Below are 10,503 nucleotides of genomic sequence, written 5' to 3'. Positions count from 1 at the left end.
TAGTGCAGGGCTTTAAATTTAGTAGGTGCCAGGTGAACTATTGACAGTAAACTGAAAAATGAAAAATGTAATTTTAAGTTATAACCAACAGATGTAACATGAAGATATTATGTTTTTGTACTTTAAAAAAAAAAATAACAATGGCAATAAAGAACTTCTGCTTTATTGTGAAATTGGAAAGAAAACTATTGAGTTGGGGAGGAGGGAAAGAATGAAAAGTACAGGTGTGTCAAGTTGGAAATTAGATGTAAATGCTGTTTCCTCTTCTCCAAAGTGCCATCTCTTCAAATTGTTGACATTTTCTCCTTCCTTCCTTCCTTCCTTCCTTCCTTCCTTCCTTCCTTCCTTCCTTCCTTCCTTCCTTCCTTCCTGCCAGCCAGATATTCTGCCTCACAAGTTTATAGGTGTCAGTAAACACTTAAGCAGATACGTGGGGTTATTGGTTATTAGATATTGCAGTGTGATGTGAGATAGCTATTAGTTTCCAGAAGTGACATAGACTATATTGAGAAAAATGATGTTTGATCAGAGATAAAGAAGAGGAAATGTTCAGAGGTTTGTTCTAATATATGTTTAGAGAATAGGCCTCTGAATATGGATTTCTAGTGAGTCAGGTAGGGCAGGGTAATTTCCAAGGAGGAGAAACAAAATTGGAGTCAAAAGGGATAGGCTAAGTTTTTTATGTTTGCAGTATTATGGGGTGCTAAGGCATTGATTCATTCACATACTACTCATTTCATGTTAATTAACGTAAGGATCTGTATTATGCACAGTGGAAGATACAAGGATTAATTGGACACAGGGTTTACATTCAAGAATTTTACAGTTTAAAGAGAGAATCAAGCTAAGGTCACTAAATGTTGTTTGAATGACTGAATGAAATAATTTATAGACCATCACAGTGGCTATAGGAGCAAAACTTGCAAAGGGCAAGACTCAGGATTTAACATTTAGAGTAATTGAGGGAACAGAACAGTCAATTAGTACTTATTGACTTATCTTACTACATTTACTAAGTGAAGTTGATTTTCAAAGTTTATTTAGACAATGTTATTGATCATTTCTGTGTGAATGATGTCAGTAAATACTGTTCTAGTTTTGTAATAGTATGAAGGTATATTTTTCATTTAAAATACATCTTAATACATATTACATTATTTAATCTTTATTCATAGACACGTTGCCAAGAACTATCAGCATTAGCCATTATGATAATTAGAATTTTGCAGTTTGAAGAAAGTGATAGAACAATCACCAAATCAATGACTCTGCTTTTCTAAGAATTTAAAATGCAAGACAGTTTTGTTTTTTTTAATGGAAATTTTCCTCTAGTTTCAGAATGTTTACAATTTATTTGCTGACCACAGTTGTGGACCCAGGATATAAACTGAAATGAATGCATGAATTACATCTGATAATTCTTTCATTATTCATCAGGTGCTTAATAAGTATGAGGTTCTCTTGCTGAATGAGGAGGTGATTAATGGACATAGCCCTTGACTTGTGGTTCAGGCAGATATATAAACCAATATGTTTAGTACAGTTTTCTAAGTTGTAACTAGAAGAGCAAACTCTACTGGGAGTTGTTGGCAATTGAGTCATACTGAGAAGGATACTTTGAATACGTAGAAGGATAGAATGATTTTGCCTTTGATTTTGTCTGGCATGAGTATGATGTAACTGGTTGTAACTAGAAGAGCAAACTCTACTGGGAGTTGTTGGCAATTGAGTCATACTGAGAAGGACACTTTGAATACGTAGAAGGATAGAATGATTTTGCCTTTGATTTTGTCTGGCATGAGTATGATGTAACTATAAAATGGCTTGTAACTGTAGAAATTAAGTCTAGTGATTACAAATTGGATGTGGGATGGGCAAAGGGTATGACTGCCTGTACTGTATAATTTTCTAAGGTATGCACTTTGCCATATACCCATAGAGAAGCTGGAATTTATTTCTCCTTTTCTAAGATGGGTTCTAAGAGAGAACCCCTCTCTTTCCTTCACATATTTACACGTTTCAGAGAATAACTCACTCACTGGAAAACCTGGAATAGTGTGAGTGTGGCGTAGGGGATGGAGTAGGCTCTTATTTAAATCATAGTGTTATCGTAATCTATCATAATGTGTTAATCAGATAATCGGCAAACATAAAATTTAAAGTCTACAGGGAAGATCAGATTTGTTCAATAAATCTTAATTGAACAAATGAATGAACAGATTGGAACATTGGAATTCTTTACTGGTATAGCTGATGAGAAAATTTAAGAGAAAACTATTTTTGCATGATTTAGAGAGGGTGATGATACCAGGTATTAGGGGTCAGAGGAGATAAAGGCCAAGAAGGAGGAAAGGTATACGGAAAAGAGATGTAGAAGTGCCAAACAGACGTCATATGATTGCTTGGGGTTAAAGTACTGTCAAGTAATTCCCATTTCTGAAAACCTTGGAGTTACACTTAGAATACTGCTTTAGGTTTCTAAGATGCAAGTATTCATGAAAATATGTCTTAGGGTATCAGATCTTTTGAAATACAGGTAAATAAATGAAATGCAGGTATAAAGGCATGCATATACTGCATATAATATAGTCCCACCTCACCCCTTTTTTAAAACTTTTCTGGAAATTAGAATCATCAGATAGCCACCTTTCTACATCTGGGTCTTATTTACATAAATGAATAAGGTTTGGAATTTTTTCTGTATTTTTGTATATTAATTTTATAACAGTGAATTGTATATGTGCCTCTAAACGTGAATAGTCTTGAGGTAATTGTTTAGAAATAATAGACTAGATATATTATTAGAGATTATGAACACATTTCATTTCCTTTTAGTGTAAGGTAAAGAATATAGACACTAGCGTCAGGATTGCATTTAAATACCGTTTGAATGCCTGTTCTGCCACTTATATGCTGGGTACCTTTGGGGAAAGTTAATTATCTTCTCTGTGTTTTAGTCTCCTCTGTAAAATGGAAATAATAATAATGTTTCTCTTTTGGGTCAGAGCCAACTTCATGGGTATGCAACCAAGGATGTTGTGTGTACATGGTCTGATGCTTAGAATGTGGTGGCCCTGTGGTTGGTGTTTAATGTGGTGACCATCTTGACATTAACAATTTTAACTTTGAATTTATGCTTGCTCTGGAGCCATGGAGACTTGGGTAACATGTGATCCCATCTCATAATGCCTCCTGCTTCTCTGGAGAAATCCTGGGCTACCCATTCTCCTGATCTTCTGCCTCTCTCTGCCTCCAGTTCTGGGCATGCAGATCGGAGTCCGATCAGCCAGTGGTGGATGTGCTGAGTGCCAGGGACAGGAGAGAGACCCCAGCACCTGTGAAGAGCTGCCTTTGCCCTGCAGATATCTTAGGATAGATTGAAAGAGAAAGACATGGAAAAAAGGAAGAACCTTTTTTCCTGCATTTTTAATAAGGGACCCTGTATTTTTGTTTTGCATTGGGCCCTGTGAATTTTATAGCCAACCTGGGTAGGGTTGTTTGAGGATTTGAAGCACTAATAGATACAAAGCAGCTAGAACTATGCCTATCATACAGTAAGCACTGTAGAAGGTTTGCTGTTATTATTAGTTAACATATTTACATATCTAGCATGTCATCTAGCTAAGTCTCAAGTGCTAGTTATTTATATCTACTGTAACACATTTTTATGATAAAATAATCTTGTAGAAAGACACAATTGTATCATTTGATTGTACATGTTATAAATAATATTTATTACATTCAAATGGAAATAGATCATTTTTTAGTCTCAAGTGCTAGTTATTTATATCTACTGTAACACATTTTTATGATAAAATAATCTTGTAAAAAGACACAATTGTATCATTTGATTGTACATGTTATAAATAATATTTATTACATTCAAATGGAAATAGATCATTTTTTAATAAAGGATAGCTCTAATTGGTCATAAATTCATGAGATGTAGTATTATAAAATGATTTCAATTTTGGATTTTCTAGTACAGTTACTATAAAGAGTATTTATAAAGTAAACTTTATATGATGGTACAAAATATAATTCTAAACTTACTCTTGTGCCACAATTTTCTGTGAAGCTAATATACTGCAGAAATTTTCCTTTATCAACATACTTCATGCTGTCTAGTAACAAAGGAAAAATGAACTCAGCAGGAGAATTTATTCTTTATTTTCCTTGTTATGTATCCTCCTGTGGTAAATACAGTTTATTTTCTGGGTCCTTCAGCATACATTTTCATAATTCCTTTACTCTTTTTCTCTTGTCCAGAAAATATCTGTGGATTACTTTAGAAATGAGTGTTTTATTTAGGTTTTATTAAATAAAATGAAATTAAAACAGGTTTTATATATCATAGATAAGTTGTTACCCTTGAAGGTGCTTGGTATGTGTATTGTAGATTTTGGGAGAGTTCAAGAAAGAAGGTGACTCTTGGTTTTTAACAATATCATTGTCTTTCTTTAATCTTTGATTAACACTCTGAACTTGACTAGCTGTACAAAGAACAGATGGTGGAATGGTACCAAGTTGACATTCACCATCTGCTTCTCACATATATAATTTGTAAGAATGTATGCTAAAAAATAATATAGCAGGGCTCTTTTATTTTATGGTTGTTGGTCAGGGAAGCTGTGCCATTTGGGATAATTGCATTTCAATATGAGTAACTTCATTAAATAAACATAAACAAAAAAACTTTTCATGAGCAATCTCAGTATGTGTTTTTGTCTATTATTTGTGTGTATGCAACATTGTTGTTGTTTTTCATCAAAACTTGATCAATGTCCAGGGATCTTAGAAAAAAATAATGATGGTTGGGTTTAACCAAATATCTTGGTATATTAAAAAATATCTTTTCCCTGAACTGTCAAAAAGCATGTTTTTTTTCCCCCAGGCTTAATTTAAGCTGTGATGGAAGGAAAGATGGATTTCGGTTAAACAACAGTTTATTCTTACACGTAATATGCAATGGAGCATTAGAAGTTTCTGGACAAAATTTGTTTCAGAATTGATCAGGGAAGAAACCCAGGTCATCCTGTTATCAGAAAAATGGACCCTACTAGCTTAATCAAGGATGGTTTTGCAGGCCCTCAGAGAGGTTCCCCTCTCTTTCAGGTTTCTCAATGAGTTCTTTTCTCTCTGTATGGGAGGCATGTGTCATAGCAAGCAGCAAACTCCTGGAATCAGCAGCAGGTAACAGCCTCGCTCCTCTGTTTCACCTCACCCAGCTATTAAGTGTGGGCTTCATGGTACAGTGAAACTGATATGGGAGCAACTGTCTGCCAAACAAGGGAGATAGTTAAGAATCACTTCAAAGGAGGGAAAAAGACTGAGACATAAGGAATTGAGCCTCTGAGACAGGCTGCAAATGTATAAAGAGAAAGTTAATAATACAATCATTTGTTTTGTATTTTCAGGTATCCATAAAGCGGGGTTATACATGGACCTATATAGGCCTCTGAGACAGGCTGCAAATGTATAAAGAGAAAGTTAATAATACAATCATTTGTTTTGTACTTTCAGGTATCCATAAAGCGGGGTTATACATGGACCTATATAGATTTAATATATGATCTTCAGAGGGTCTGGGAACTCTAAAATTCCATGCAGCATTTTTTTATAGATGCATACAGTTAAGACCATTACCATGTAGTTACAAGTATGGATAGAGGGATTTTCCACCAGACCTTTTTCATTAGTGTTTAGTCATATGACAGACAAACCAAGAAATAATTCATGTTTGCATTAGCTCTTTTGAGACTAAGGTGGAAAGGTAAGATTAGTTTAAAATGGCAGCATGCTGCTAATATGGAGACTGTTATGACATTTTGGTTAAGGACATGGACTTTGGAATCAGACTGGAGTTTGGATCTGGATTCTGCTGCACATTACTGGTTGTCATTGTATATGTAGACAGACTCTTCAAACCTCAGTTTCCTTATTTGGAAATTGGAGATAATAATATTTACTTCTCAGAACTGATTTTTTNAGTCTCAAGTGCTAGTTATTTATATCTACTGTAACACATTTTTATGATAAAATAATCTTGTAGAAAGACACAATTGTATCATTTGATTGTACATGTTATAAATAATATTTATTACATTCAAATGGAAATAGATCATTTTTAAATAAAGGATAGCTCTAATTGGTCATAAATTCATGAGATGTAGTATTATAAAATGATTTCAATTTTGGATTTTCTAGTACAGTTACTATAAAGAGTATTTATAAAGTAAACTTTATATGATGGTACAAAATATAATTCTAAACTTACTCTTGTGCCACAATTTTCTGTGAAGCTAATATACTGCAGAAATTTTCCTTTATCAACATACTTCATGCTGTCTAGTAACAAAGGAAAAATGAACTCAGCAGGAGAATTTATTCTTTATTTTCCTTGTTATGTATCCTCCTGTGGTAAATACAGTTTATTTTCTGGGTCCTTCAGCATACATTTTCATAATTCCTTTACTCTTTTTCTCTTGTCCAGAAAATATCTGTGGATTACTTTAGAAATGAGTGTTTTATTTAGGTTTTATTAAATAAAATGAAATTAAAACAGGTTTTATATATCATAGATAAGTTGTTACCCTTGAAGGTGCTTGGTATGTGTATTGTAGATTTTGGGAGAGTTCAAGAAAGAAGGTGACTCTTGGTTTTTAACAATATCATTGTCTTTCTTTAATCTTTGATTAACACTCTGAACTTGACTAGCTGTACAAAGAACAGATGGTGGAATGGTACCAAGTTGACATTCACCATCTGCTTCTCACATATATAATTTGTAAGAATGTATGCTAAAAAATAATATAGCAGGGCTCTTTTATTTTATGGTTGTTGGTCAGGGAAGCTGTGCCATTTGGGATAATTGCATTTCAATATGAGTAACTTCATTAAATAAACATAAACAAAAAAACTTTTCATGAGCAATCTCAGTATGTGTTTTTGTCTATTATTTGTGTGTATGCAACATTGTTGTTGTTTTTCATCAAAACTTGATCAATGTCCAGGGATCTTAGAAAAAAATAATGATGGTTGGGTTTAACCAAATATCTTGGTATATTAAAAAATATCTTTTCCCTGAACTGTCAAAAAGCATGTTTTTTTTCCCCCAGGCTTAATTTAAGCTGTGATGGAAGGAAAGATGGATTTCGGTTAAACAACAGTTTATTCTTACACGTAATATGCAATGGAGCATTAGAAGTTTCTGGACAAAATTTGTTTCAGAATTGATCAGGGAAGAAACCCAGGTCATCCTGTTATCAGAAAAATGGACCCTACTAGCTTAATCAAGGATGGTTTTGCAGGCCCTCAGAGAGGTTCCCCTCTCTTTCAGGTTTCTCAATGAGTTCTTTTCTCTCTGTATGGGAGGCATGTGTCATAGCAAGCAGCAAACTCCTGGAATCAGCAGCAGGTAACAGCCTCGCTCCTCTGTTTCACCTCACCCAGCTATTAAGTGTGGGCTTCATGGTACAGTGAAACTGATATGGGAGCAACTGTCTGCCAAACAAGGGAGATAGTTAAGAATCACTTCAAAGGAGGGAAAAAGACTGAGACATAAGGAATTGAGCCTCTGAGACAGGCTGCAAATGTATAAAGAGAAAGTTAATAATACAATCATTTGTTTTGTACTTTCAGGTATCCATAAAGCGGGGTTATACATGGACCTATATAAATTTAATATATGATCTTCAGAGGGTCTGGGAACTCTAAAATTCCATGCAGCATTTTTTTATAGATGCATACAGTTAAGACCATTACCATGTAGTTACAAGTATGGATAGAGGGATTTTCCACCAGACCTTTTTCATTAGTGTTTAGTCATATGACAGACAAACCAAGAAATAATTCATGTTTGCATTAGCTCTTTTGAGACTAAGGTGGAAAGGTAAGATTAGTTTAAAATGGCAGCATGCTGCTAATATGGAGACTGTTATGACATTTTGGTTAAGGACATGGACTTTGGAATCAGACTGGAGTTTGGATCTGGATTCTGCTGCACATTACTGGTTGTCATTGTATATGTAGACAGACTCTTCAAACCTCAGTTTCCTTATTTGGAAATTGGAGATAATAATATTTACTTCTCAGAACTGATTTTTTCTTAAAAACCACAGTTTCAGTAGTGGAAAGTGGGAACTGCAGATATGCACCTCTGTTGGAGGAGTTCTGCGTTTCTGAAGGAACACCCATTTAAGCCCTTGATGAAGAAGGTGGTTGGGTATTGGCTTATGACTTGTGACTCTCGTTACTTTGACAGATACTACCCTTGGTATTTACGTGCATTCTTGCTTATAGGTGAAGATGGATATCTTATTTTACTTTTTGTTTTTGGGAATGGCCTAAGTTTCTTCCAGCTGGCTAAAATCAATGTACACTTAATCTCTGAACCTCTTGAGAAAGGAAAGAAAGGATATTAGAACGTAATTTTATTGTAATGGCAGTTTGTTATTGTACATCTTTAGTTCATCTAGGACTTGCACATTCCTTTTAATTTCTACAACATTTGTGTTTTCTATTATTCAGGAAGAGATTTAGATAATCCCCATGGTTAACAATTATAGGACATGTAACAAATGATCTTTGATTCTAAAGGGGGAAATACCATTGTATTATATTCCAAAGAGCAAGTCATTATTGGACCCAACTTAATTTTTGTACTGTGTAATTTATGTAAATGTTTCCATTTACTTTTAGCAACTAGGAATACAGTGTATCAGTCATATTTTCATGTAGTAGAAAAAATCTCTGGGGTTGAGTTTTCTGGTTAGCAAAACGTAAGTAAAAATGTCTAAGGCCCTTTATTTATAGGTAAGATATATAAAAGTAAATTTATTTCTTTGAGAAAATAGAGAAAAAATACATAAATGTATTTCTTTCTTTCTTTTTTTCCTGATAAATGAAACTTTAAAGGACTTTCTCCAGTCTCCCCAGTAAATTTCTTCTCACCATTCCACATTTGTCTTCATATATACATACTTTTATGACACTTTGAGAGCCACAAAAATAATTTAAGTTCTTCATAAGTTAATATTAATGAGTAATAAAGAAGCTAAAAATATGTAATATGAAAATTTTCTTTGGGTTAAGTGGAAATACAGATTCTCTAATTAACCTGAAAGCATTCTTCTCTTATAGGCCTTAAAGATACTCTATTTGAAAAAAGGAACAACCAGTTTCTTTTTTTTTCTTTTTAAATCATTATACCAAACTAATTGTTTAGGAGAAAGTCCACTTGGTAGTCACAGTTGAGACATTTTACTTGTCTTTAAAAAACTTTAGTTCCCTTAATATATGAGGGTACTACAAAGAGTTAGTGGAAAAATAGAATTAAAAGATAATATGGATCTTTCCATGAACTTTTTGAAGTACCTTTATAAAGGTTAGCAGTCCATTGTATTTACAAAGAGAAGTATACTTGCTCATTAACTCCATTAAAATTTTTGCAGTTGGAAAAGAAAATTAACCTCACTTAGGGAAGAAAAGCTGAGACTAATGAATAGAAAGAAAAAGTTTTGTTAAAGTCACTTCAAGTTAGTTAATTATGTTAACATATAATTAACATATAATTATGTTAATATATATTTAGGTAGGAAAAGGTATAATTTTGAATTTATGAGATTCACATAATTGGGATTAGTTTCCAAAGTATATGGGAAAAATTACATATTTTGAATCATAAGCCAGCAGGAAGTTAAGAAGAATGTCATCTTGGTGAGTTGTAGAGAAGGAAAGAAAACTGGATTATATGTAGTTATTTCTTTGATAAGGTTAGAACTAGAACGTCACATAAGTTTGCCATCACGGTAATACTCTATTAAGTTTATTCATCACAGCAACATATAAAATAATCATTATTATGTCCTTTTTACAGATGCAGGGAATAAGGTTATGAAAGAAACAGTCATATGTGCAATATGACACAGTAAGAAGTAGACCTTGGATTAGCACCCAGGTCTGTCTGACTCTAAATCCTACGCTTTCTTACTACACCACACTGACTGTGCAACCTTTACCGGGGCTTAATTTATTTGGAGGAGGGTTTCTAAATCTATAAAGGGAGGATTTAGTCTACTTTATATCAGAAATCTCATTGGCTCTCCCATTCTGAAAACTTAGTTTTCCCCTTTGTTTTTTTTTTTTTTTCCTTTTTTGTGACCGGTAAGGGTATCGCAACCACGCTCAGCCACTGAGCTCCCCGGCCATCCCTATATAGGATCTGAACCCGCGGAGGGAGCACCGCTGTGCTCCCAGCGCCGCACTCTCCCGAGTGAGCCACGGCGGTGGGCCCTCCCCTTTGTTTTTAAAACTGAGATCATAAAGTACTACAAAGGTTATATATCAAATAACATATTCAATAAACTATTACTGTGATACCTTACACAGCATTGCAGAATCAGTCTTTAGTCATCCAAAATCTAATATTAAAAGAACATTCGGTTGTACTTTAGGACTGAGAAAATTGGAGAAACAGTAATTTGCTATATAAATTTATGAAAA

General features: G+C 33.9%; 1 protein-coding gene across 1 annotated transcript in view; it reads left to right on the top strand.

Annotated features, from left to right (window-relative positions):
• PPP3CA (protein phosphatase 3, catalytic subunit, alpha isozyme) overlaps nt 1–10,503 on the top strand; it is a 234,344-nt gene that overhangs the window by 4,646 nt on the left and 219,195 nt on the right. The gene's annotated exons all lie outside the window — the stretch shown is intronic.

Source organism: Galeopterus variegatus, unplaced genomic scaffold (genome assembly GCF_000696425.1).
Source record: "Galeopterus variegatus unplaced genomic scaffold, G_variegatus-3.0.2 Scaffold927, whole genome shotgun sequence".
Taxonomy (NCBI): Eukaryota; Metazoa; Chordata; class Mammalia; order Dermoptera; family Cynocephalidae; genus Galeopterus; species Galeopterus variegatus.
Note: the sequence above shows the minus strand (reverse complement) of the source record. Positions and strands in the feature narration are given on the sequence as shown.